Source organism: Dama dama, chromosome X, assembly GCF_033118175.1.
Source record: "Dama dama isolate Ldn47 chromosome X, ASM3311817v1, whole genome shotgun sequence".
Lineage (NCBI taxonomy): Eukaryota > Metazoa > Chordata > Mammalia > Artiodactyla > Cervidae > Dama > Dama dama.
Window position 1 is genome coordinate 37285610 of NC_083714.1, and position 12253 is coordinate 37297862.

The following is a 12253-nucleotide window of genomic DNA, read 5'->3' on the forward strand; positions in this document are numbered from 1 at the left end:
TCAAATAAGGAAAATTAAATTGCTCATGCTGAAAAGGGACGAGAATTTCTTTCTCACCTTTCCTCAAAAACTCTGGAGTATGGTCAGTTCTTTGACTCTGCTAAATCACTTCAGTTGTGTCTGACTCTGTGTGACCCCACAGACAGCAGCCCACCAGGCTCCCCTGTCCCTGGGATTCTCCAGGCAATATGCTGCCATTTCTGACTCTGCAATGTATGCAAATCTTTTCTGTAAGTTAAATAAGCCTCTTGGAAATTTGACAAACTAAGAGTGTTCCTTCAGGGACCTGGCAGCAAAAGCAGTGACCAAGAGCCCATAAAGCAACAGGAAAAGAACAGAAAATATCTCCGGGAAAAAAAAGAAAAGTGTAAGCAACAGCAGTTCCTTCTCAGAACTCCCTTAGATTATATACTGTGCAACAGTACAGCTGGACAAAGAGCTCCCCTTCCACAACAGCCATTTTTCACAGGTCTAGGCAACACAGAGCAAGGAAGAGACAGCAAAGCCTTCACCTGCAGACAAAATCACAATTCACTTGGGAAAATGGAAAATAATCCTGTTCTCACAATAAATGTCCTAGTTTATACGAAAGCCGTATCTTCTTATAGTATATCCATCAGGGCCCATTGTTAATTTCTGTCCCTCAGCTATGCTAACCCAAAGGAAGGGCACAGGAATGGAGAAAGGAGACAGGAGAAAGAGCCCTGAACCCACAATGTCCACCACAGTCGTCACACCAAAGACCCTTGTCCTCCCCACTGACAGTCTTTCCTTATACTCTCAGAGCCTCCTCCTCATAGCCCTGCTGGGCCCAAATTTCCTGAATTAAGAGAAAGCAAAAGCCTGACATGGAGAAACCATCGGGCCTTTTCCCTCCCCCAATTGAGCTCCCCTTTCCTCTCCCCCACTGCAGTAGCACAGCACCACAAACAATGCATAACGGTCCCTCCACTGTTGTACCAACACCAACTTCTTCCTTGAGAGGGCAGAGAAGGTCCCCCTGAGGCAATGCCACCTCCACCAACAGACAAACCTAAATGGAAGAAGAGCCACCACCAGCCAGCCTTTCTGCTAGAAAGGGTTTCTAGAAGATACACGGGTGGGAGAGAGAGCTACAGTCTGGGGGTGCAGCCCTCTCCAGCAAGAGGAATACAAGGGCTTCATCCTCCAGCTGGGGCACCTGATTCGGGAGGTTCCTGGACATCCAGGCTCGTCGGCATATGCCCCGAAGGAAGCAAATGGCCCCGGATTCATGGACAGTTCATTGACAAGACCCATCGGACCTCTGTCTTCCAGCCAATGCACAGAGTGTGCTCAGTGGAAGAGTGCAGAAAGTGAATGTGGAAAGTTCCAACCACATTCCTACAAACAGAGTCGAGACTCCTCAGGATTCCCAATGTGCCCTCACTCGGCACAATGGCACAGAATTCTGGCATCAGGCTACCGCCAACTTCTGCCCCAGACTCAACATTTCCCATGCCCCATATGCTGCCATTGCCAATATGCACCTTCTTTAGGACTTTAGCATGGCACCTGAGGTGTGTGAGTGTAAAAGGAAGAAGTGTCTGGTTGGTATATCAGTAGAACACACCAGCAACAGCAGTTCACTTGCATGTGCCTCTTTATCGCCACAGGTAGTCTCAACAGATGAGTTGAGTGGTCTACTCAACCAAGTGCAGTCAACATCAGTGGGAGCCTCCCAGGAGACACTCTGAGACTACTGCTTTGGACCACAGTATAGGAGGGGGAAAGGTCACATTTCCTGAGCCACTTTTCACAGCCTAAGGCAGTGCACAGACTGAAGCAGGAACACAAGAACATCCCTAACAGTGAAGTCCAAAATTCTGAGGAATGCTGTCACACAGGGTAAAGCCTTCATCATGAAAGTCTCACCTTTGCCAGAAAGAAATCCACTCTCATGTCACACTCAGCGATGTGCACTATTATGTTCAGTCAGTCCCCTTGCTACCATGATCCCAGACAGTACCAGGGATTGAGAAATAGGTAGGAGACACTTTTGACCACAGAAAGTCCAATGCACCTTTCACATTGAGGGCCTATGTCCTCCTGTCCAGCTTTCTCCTTGTGCTCTGAGAGCAGCTCTACAGAGGGTCACTCTTCCCAGCCCCTTCCCCACCTCTAGGCTTTAGGCAACCCAACGAAGGTCCGTATGTAGTCAGTCATTCCATCTTTCCTGATCAGGGAACTCCTTCCCACTTTGAGCCTCTAATCTCTACAGTACTTCTCCTGAAAAGAACCGACAATCAAAAGTGGCCTGAGAACCACTCATGAAACTCATTTAGTTCAAGATTCAATTGGTACAGCTACTATGGAAAACAGTATGAAAGCCCCTCAAAAAATGAAAACGAGAACTACCATCTAGTTCAGCAATCCCACTTGTGGTATGTATCAAAAGGAATACCTCACACCAAGAATTTATAGAACATTAATTATCCCACAAGTGAGTACACATTCACTGAGGTGCTGTCTCATGAGGCTAAGTGACATGGCTGGCCTAGGAATGAATTCCTGGGAAAGAACCAGCAAGCCAGATTCCATCTCAAATTCAGAAGACGATTACCTTCTCTTTCCACGAGAGCCCTGATTTGTGAGACTGTCACCAACTGGAGAGTCACCTTCTTGGAATCCTCAACCTTGTGACTTAATTGAAGTGCCGATACACAGCAGATTGACCTCTTAAACCATCCATTTTGGTTTTCTTGACCCCTACCTCCAATGAAGTCAGCCAAGATGACTTTGATGGGCAGTGGGAACAAGTGTGTGTGGAAGGGGAAGCAGGCCTCATGGTTATTCTTAAGTTTCACAATTGTCTTGACTAGGAAATAAGCCAGTTTTGATCATCGTCATGTCACCTGGGGAAGGAACATGGGCTTAGGACAGGTTTTTCTAAGTGTCTCAGGCTTCAGGTTTTCACTGAGTAGGAAGCTATCACGACCCCCATCTTTCACAGCTTTAAAGTAATTTCACCGATTACAGAGATGAACAAAACATCTTTAAACATGCCCTCTAAAGGCTACACACTTTAGTTTCCAATCGCAAAGAAATGTGGATTTTCTTTTAACCTTCGGTGAATGAAATTCAGGTTCTGTGATGCCACCTTCTGGATAAAACCCGTGCTAATAAAGCAACAGAGGAGCCCGAGGTTTCCATGAAACTAGAGCTTAGAAGTGTCTTGGAATGCACCTTAGAAGAGTTCATATTTCTATTTAGGGCTTTCCCCCCATCCCAACTGTGAAAACTCTTCTGCAGATTTTCAACAAATTAACCACTGCCCCGAAAATAAGTAACTTTACACAGACAATGAAAGAGAGGAGACCTTTTTGGCACTGCCAGTTAACGTGCACCCTCTTGGTGCCGGAACTTGGTGCTGAGCCACATCAGCTTTGGCATAAGGCGTCAGAGATGGCCACACAAGAAAGTGGCTCAGAGCAAGGCAAGGTGTGAGTTGCTGGACTACCTCTTGGCATCATAGCAGGATTAAAGAGGCTGGTTTCCAAAGAGAAGCCCCGTAATATCTGAGGAAATTTGCTGGCCCTGTGAAAGGAAACAAACGTTTGGTTGAAATGGGGGCCTGGACAGGTAGGGAGATGAGCTAAATGAAGCCACAGTGATCTGTTCCCACATTCTGGAAATGGTGTGCTAATCCCTTCAGTACCTCCTGTGTGCTGAGCACTTTACAAAAACCATACAAGAGATATCCCTGAAAGCAAGGTGTGAGTCCCATTTGGCAAATGTGGAAATTGAGGCTCAAAGATGACAGTAAGAAAGAGTCAGACTCAGACACTAAAATGTATTTTTAATGAAACAGGAGGCATTGTCTCAGCAACATCTGCAAGGCAAAAAATAAAAATACCGTGCCCCCCGCCTCCCCGACAAACGGCGGATGAGTAAACATTTAATGAAGTCTTGACCTGCATATTACTTGAATTGGTAGCCTATATTTCCAGGACCCCTGCGACTAAATGCCCACCCTCTTATAGAGGGGATAGACTGGCAGACTATCATGCTCTGCCACTCACTTGGTGTACAGGCCTCATCTTTCTCCCCTTTCCTAAATAGAGCTGGCTTGAAATTACACTCAAATCCATGTTCCCCTACCTGAAAAAAGCAGCACTCTCACAGTCTCTGGATTCCTGAAATTTGTTTTTCACAATCCCGTCCAGTCAAATCTGCTTCTGCCTGGTATTACAAGTGTTTTCCAAAAGGATATAAAGATCAGAACTCTGATGTGAAAATGGCAAGATCAGGCTTTTTGGAAAGGTGACATTCTAATAAATTCAGTATGTCTGTAATAATGGCACTCACGCTGAACTGGAACAAGATGCCACTGACTGGTCAAAGACATCGATTATAAACATAGTGTCTGAGCAGTGCTCAGGGCAATGATCCTGACAGTGTTGCAAGTTCCTATCTTAGAGACCCAGGGAAGACATTTCAACACCATGTTAAAAGACGTTGCAGCTGATGGGATGGATGCTACCCTCCTCCCAGCATTTGTGGCCCCACAGAACATAAGGTTGCACTTACTCATCTGGCAGGTCTGGACAGCTAATCCAGGGTCCACTCTCTTCTCATAACAGGCCCATCGGCTGGCCAGTACTCGATTTTTCCATCACAGGTCCTGAAGGAAACAGTGATTATACAGGTCTACAAGGAGACTTGCTTACAGATGGACAGCCTAACACAGTTGCAGGAAAATTAGGTAAGTTGGAAGCTCGTAACATGAGTGGCTGGGGCGAACTTCCCCTTCCCCTGATCCACAAAACACCAAGGCAGCCAAGGGCCGTCAGCTGTCCTAACACCACACGCCATCCCTCAGAGCCTTACTGTCTCGGTTCACATGGGAAAGAACAGAAAGACCCTCAGTGGTTAAGAAAGGTCACCAAAATGGCCAAGATCAACATTTGAGGCAAGCCCCGGCAACGATATATCCACCCCAAACGCCCTACAATATAAAGCAGAATCAGCTCCATGGCAGCCGCCAGTCACCTGTCAGACTGTCTGGCACCCCCACCCACCCAGCCAAACGCTCCGCCCTTCCCTCACTTTAAGCCGCAAACACGACAAAGCAGTGAGACCACAATTGGGAAGGAGGCTCCAAGACCCACATTTAAACAAAGAACGTCTTCTTCAAGTTTCATCATGCCCGTACAATAATGCCCAACACCAAACCTGGAAGTGCCTGAGAGATCTTCTCCGCCATCTACCTAGGAGCCCGCAGACACATCTGTCAAAGTGTCCATGAGGACACACTATCTACCCAACTCTCCCAATCACACTGCAGACGGCCAGATACGAATAAAGTTAGTAAAACTTACACTTCCGGGATCTCCAGAAAGGGAGCCGCCGTGTTAAATCCTAACCGAGGGAAACGGTCTACGGAAGCCCCCACAGCACAATCCAGACAGTTAAGAGCTTAGGCACGTGCTAGGGTTTCTTCCACAACGTTTCACGCCCCCGCCTGCCAACATCGTCATTGGTGGGCCTGCGATGATTGACGGGGAGATTGGCCATTCCTCTCAGGGAGGTCTACTGGTGGGAAACTGTCCATTTGTCAAGGCCCAGCTGATGTCATGAAATCTCTGCTCGTAATCCTATGTCTTTCTTTATCCGTGTCCATCCCTCAATGCCTAGCTCTTGCACATACCTTGTGCTTTGTTTCTTGTCATCTTAGACTTTGGAAAGCATGCACGTTCAAGTTACCCAGGCCTAGATCAATTCCATCCCCCCTCCAGGAAGCCTTCCAAGTTTTACTCCTTCCAGGCAAAATGTGAGTTCTTCACATGAGATACAGACATGGAGATGTATCAGAGCAGAGATGCAGAGAACTTGTTTCTGAGCCCTGGGTTCAGATCGTACTGGGCTGTGCATGGTTTGAGGGAGGTTTGCACTTGGATTTTTTGCAAGTAAGTTCAGGTTGCAGACATTTGGGGAAGACCAGGGAACTCTGACAACAGTCTAACTCTTAGAAACTTGCTAGGATTGGTACCGCCCTTTTCAGGAATTTCATATCCTTTCCTGCTTTTCTATCTGTGAAAATCTTGTCCTTCCTACAAGGCCCAGGCATAAATCACTTCCCTAGCTCTTTTCCTGAATTCATGTTCTCACCCCAATCACAAGAGTTATTTCTCCTATTGCTATAGGAAGAAAGTAATGAGGATTTCATATCTCTGCTGCAAATGTCACTAAGCTTCACAGTTATGCAAGATGAGACTGGAAGCCCACTTCTTTCCAGGAGGCCTCTTGCTGAGAGATTTCTGCACCTGCTCTCAATTTGTGAGTTATACAAACAGGAGGGCACAGTTCCCCTAGGCTTGACTACCTTGAGTGTTTAACTCATCTACACTCTACATGGTGTGTGGACCACATAGCCACTGGGTCCCTTAGCTGGACTGCATGGTCACAGTGCACAGTGCTCCGAGGAAAGGTGATCTGATGCCAGCACTGTCCTTCCCGTGGGAGAGATCCTTTAGGGCGGTATCTGAGGCTGCGTGGTGTGCACAGTGTTATGCAGCAGTCCATGACGTGGCCCTACCCACTGTGATGGCTAATTTTACATGCCAACTTGACTGGTCATGGAGCATCCAAATTAAACATTATTTCCGGTTGTATCTGTGCGGGTGTTTCTGGACGAGATGAGCATTTGAATGGGTGACTTAGTGAAATAGAAGGCCTTCCCCAATGTGGGTAGGCATCATCAAATCCGTTGAGGGTCCAAATGGAACAAAACTCAGAGAAAGGAAGAATTCTTTCCTTTTTTCCCTATCTTGCTGCTTGAGATAGAACCATTCTCCTCGTTTTCTCCTTCTCTTCAACTCAGATTTACACCACCAGCCCCGCCTGGTTCACATGCCTTCAGGCTGGGACTGAATTATACCACTGGCTCTCCTGGTTTTATATGTTGTAGGCAGGAGATTGTGGAATTTCTCAGCCTCCAGAAATAGAGATCTAAACTCAAGATAAACCTCAAGATATATATATATATATATATATATATATATATATATATACACACACCAACTGAGCTATGAAGTTAGCCCATATGTATATAACTTCATATATATATATATATAGCTTCATAGCTCAGTTGGTATAGAATCTGCCTGCAATGCAGGAGACCCAGGTCTGATTCCTGGGTCAGGAAGATGCCCTGGAGAAGGAAATGGCAATGCACTGCAATATTCCTGCCTGGAGAATCCCATGGGCAGAGGAGCCTAGCGGTCTATAGTCCATGGGGTCACAAGAGTCAGACATGACTTAGTGACTAAACCAACAGACAATATATAGATAGATATATAGGTATAGATATATATAGATAGATAGATATAAATAGATAGATAGATATAGATATAAAATGTCTCTTATTGGGTCTGTTCCCTTGAATATTTCTGACTGATACACCTGGAACATTGCATCCAGCTGCAGCTGTTAGACTTGGCTTCATAGTCCTCAAATAGAACTCGGAAGAAACAGCAAAATCAAATACATGAAAGTTAGTTCCAAACTATGAGTGAGGAAACTAAGATACCAGAAACAAACAGCCAGATTTTGGCACAGAGGGGTTTCTTTTCCACTAGATTAGCTGCTCCTTTGCAAGCCCAGAGAAAGCTTACAGGTGAGCTCTTCTGGAACTGGGGTTGTTAGGTGAGACTCTGATAAAGATCCAGAGGGCAGGAGAGCTGTTGCAGGCCTTGTCCAGTAATCAGTAACGGATGATGAATCCACATGGGGAGGGAAGACAAATAAGGGTGGGGCCATTGATGTGAATCCTGCCCCAGGGTCTGCCAAGTCTTTCCCATGTGTTGCTAGGCTTGTCCCTCTGACTGGCGTCAGCAGATGGATACATGCTGGACCCTCTCAATCCCTGGCATACAATGACCACACCACACAGGTCCTATCTTTCAGATCACCAGTGTCTCTTTGATCTGTGGCCACCATTCATTCTTTTTCATTTTTATCTTGTCTAACTGTGCAACTTATGGGTTCTTAGTTTTCTGACCAGGGGACCGATCCTGGGCCCACAGCAGTGAAAGCACTGAGTTTTAACCACTGGACCACCAGGAAAGGCCTGCCTTTCATTCTTGTCTCATTGATACCTCATTCCACATTCATGGTCTGTCTGAAGAAAAGCATATCTTCTTACCTACTGTGTATAGTACATGGGCTTGTGGTATGCTCTTGGGATTCATACCACGATTGTTCCTCCTACCAGCTGAATATCCTTCGTTGTTTTGTGCCTCAGTTTCCTAATCAGTAGAGTGAGGATCCTAATAAGAACTCTGTCATCAGGCTGCCATGACCCTTGGTGAGTTCATGACAAGCATTTAGACCAGTGACTAACGCCCTTCACCCACCACCCACCTGGGGAAACCGAGGCCACGCCCCTCGTTTCTGATCCCGCCTCCTTATCGCCATTAGCCCCGGCCCTCACATTTTGCCTGGAAGGAGTGAAACTTGGAAGGCTTCCTGAAGGGGGATGGAATTGATCTAGGCCTGGGTAACTTGAACGTGCATGCTTTCCAAAGTCTAAGATGACAAGAAACAAAGCACAAGGTATGTGCAAGGGCCTAAGAAGTAGAGCTAGGCGTAGAGGGATGGACAGGGATATAGAAAGACATAGGAATATGAGCAGAGATTTCATGACGTCAGCTGGGCCTTGGCAAATGGACAGTTTCCCACCAGTAGACCTCCCTGAGAGGAATGGCCAATCTCCCCGTCAATCATAACAGGCCCACCAATGACGATGTTGGGAGGCGGGGGCGTGAAACGTTGTGGAAGAAACCCTAGCGCGTGCCTAAGCTCTTGACTGTCTGGATTGTGCTGTGGGGGCTTCCGTAGACCGTTTTCCTCGGTTAGGATTTAACATGGCGGCTCTCTTTCCGGAGATCGCAGATGTGTAAGTTTTACTAACTTTATTCGTATCTGGCCGTCTGTGGTGTGATTTGGAGAGTCGGGTAGATAGTGTGTCCTCATGGACACTTTGACAGACGTGTCTGCGGGCTCCTGGGTGGATGGCGGAGAGGACCTCTCAGGCACTTCCGGGTTTGGTGTTGGGCATTATTGTAATGGCATGATGAAACTTGAAGAAGACGTTCTTTGTTTAAAAGTGGGTCTCAGAGCCTCCTTCCCAGTTGTGGTCTTACTGCTTTGTCGTGTTTGTGGCTTAATGTGAGCAAAGGGCAGGAGCGTTTGGCTGGGTGGGTGGGGGTGCCTGACAGTCTGACTGGTGAGTGGCGGCCGCCATGGAGCTGATTCTGCTTTATATTGTAGGGCGTTTGGGGTGGATATATCGTTGCCGGGGCTTGCCTCAAATGTTGATCTTGGCCATTTTGGTGACCTTTCTTAACCACTGAGGGTCTTTCTGTTCTTTCCCATGTGAACCGAGACAGTAAGGCTCTGAGGGATGGCGTGTGGTGTTAGGACAGCTGACGGCCCTTGGCTGCCTTGGTGTTTTGTGGATCAGGGGAAGGGGAAGTTCGCCCCAGCCACTCATGTTACGAGCTTCCAACTTACCTAATTTTCCTGCAACTGTGTTAGGCTGTCCATCTGTAAGCAAGTCTCCTTGTAGACCTGTATAATCACTGTTTCCTTCAGGACCTGTGATGGAAAAATCGAGTACTGGCCAGCCGATGGGCCTGTTATGAGAAGAGAGTGGACCCTGGATTAGCTGTCCAGACCTGCCAGATGAGTAAGTGCAACCTTATGTTCTGTGGGGCCACAAATGCTGGGAGGAGGGTAGCATCCATCCCATCAGCTGCAACGTCTTTTAACATGGTGTTGAAATGTCTTCCCTGGGTCTCTAAGATAGGAACTTGCAACACTGTCAGGATCATTGCCCTGAGCACTGCTCAGACACTATGTTTATAATCGATGTCTTTGACCAGTCAGTGGCATCTTGTTCCAGTTCAGCGTGAGTGCCATTATTACAGACATACTGAATTTATTAGAATGTCACCTTTCCAAAAAGCCTGATCTTGCCATTTTCACATCAGAGTTCTGATCTTTATATCCTTTTGGAAAACACTTGTAATACCAGGCAGAAGCAGATTTGACTGGACGGGATTGTGAAAAACAAATTTCAGGAATCCAGAGACTGTGAGAGTGCTGCTTTTTTCAGGTAGGGGAACATGGATTTGAGTGTAATTTCAAGCCAGCTCTATTTAGGAAAGGGGAGAAAGATGAGGCCTGTACACCAAGTGAGTGGCAGAGCATGATAGTCTGCCAGTCTATCCCCTCTATAAGAGGGTGGGCATTTAGTCGCAGGGGTCCTGGAAATATAGGCTACCAATTCAAGTAATATGCAGGTCAAGACTTCATTAAATGTTTACTCATCCGCCGTTTGTCGGGGAGGCGGGGGGCACGGTATTTTTATTTTTTGCCTTGCAGATGTTGCTGAGACAATGCCTCCTGTTTCATTAAAAATACATTTTAGTGTCTGAGTCTGACTCTTTCTTACTGTCATCTTTGAGCCTCAATTTCCACATTTGCCAAATGGGACTCACACCTTGCTTTCAGGGATATCTCTTGTATGGTTTTTGTAAAGTGCTCAGCACACAGGAGGTACTGAAGGGATTAGCACACCATTTCCAGAATGTGGGAACAGATCACTGTGGCTTCATTTAGCTCATCTCCCTACCTGTCCAGGCCCCCATTTCAACCAAACGTTTGTTTCCTTTCACAGGGCCAGCAAATTTCCTCAGATATTACGGGGCTTCTCTTTGGAAACCAGCCTCTTTAATCCTGCTATGATGCCAAGAGGTAGTCCAGCAACTCACACCTTGCCTTGCTCTGAGCCACTTTCTTGTGTGGCCATCTCTGACGCCTTATGCCAAAGCTGATGTGGCTCAGCACCAAGTTCCGGCACCAAGAGGGTGCACGTTAACTGGCAGTGCCAAAAAGGTCTCCTCTCTTTCATTGTCTGTGTAAAGTTACTTATTTTCGGGGCAGTGGTTAATTTGTTGAAAATCTGCAGAAGAGTTTTCACAGTTGGGATGGGGGGAAAGCCCTAAATAGAAATATGAACTCTTCTAAGGTGCATTCCAAGACACTTCTAAGCTCTAGTTTCATGGAAACCTCGGGCTCCTCTGTTGCTTTATTAGCACGGGTTTTATCCAGAAGGTGGCATCACAGAACCTGAATTTCATTCACCGAAGGTTAAAAGAAAATCCACATTTCTTTGCGATTGGAAACTAAAGTGTGTAGCCTTTAGAGGGCATGTTTAAAGATGTTTTGTTCATCTCTGTAATCGGTGAAATTACTTTAAAGCTGTGAAAGATGGGGGTCGTGATAGCTTCCTACTCAGTGAAAACCTGAAGCCTGAGACACTTAGAAAAACCTGTCCTAAGCCCATGTTCCTTCCCCAGGTGACATGACGATGATCAAAACTGGCTTATTTCCTAGTCAAGACAATTGTGAAACTTAAGAATAACCATGAGGCCTGCTTCCCCTTCCACACACACTTGTTCCCACTGCCCATCAAAGTCATCTTGGCTGACTTCATTGGAGGTAGGGGTCAAGAAAACCAAAATGGATGGTTTAAGAGGTCAATCTGCTGTGTATCGGCACTTCAATTAAGTCACAAGGTTGAGGATTCCAAGAAGGTGACTCTCCAGTTGGTGACAGTCTCACAAATCAGGGCTCTCGTGGAAAGAGAAGGTAATCGTCTTCTGAATTTGAGATGGAATCTGGCTTGCTGGTTCTTTCCCAGGAATTCATTCCTAGGCCAGCCATGTCACTTAGCCTCATGAGACAGTACCTCAGTGAATGTGTACTCACTTGTGGGATAATTAATGTTCTATAAATTCTTGGTGTGAGGTATTCCTTTTGATACATACCACAAGTGGGATTGCTGAACTAGATGGTAGTTCTCGTTTTCATTTTTTGAGGGGCTTTCATACTGTTTTCCATAGTAGCTGTACCAATTGAATCTTGAACTAAATGAGTTTCATGAGTGGTTCTCAGGCCACTTTTGATTGTCGGTTCTTTTCAGGAGAAGTACTGTAGAGATTAGAGGCTCAAAGTGGGAAGGAGTTCCCTGATCAGGAAAGATGGAATGACTGACTACATACGGACCTTCGTTGGGTTGCCTAAAGCCTAGAGGTGGGGAAGGGGCTGGGAAGAGTGACCCTCTGTAGAGCTGCTCTCAGAGCACAAGGAGAAAGCTGGACAGGAGGACATAGGCCCTCAATGTGAAAGGTGCATTGGACTTTCTGTGGTCAAAAGTGTCTCCTAC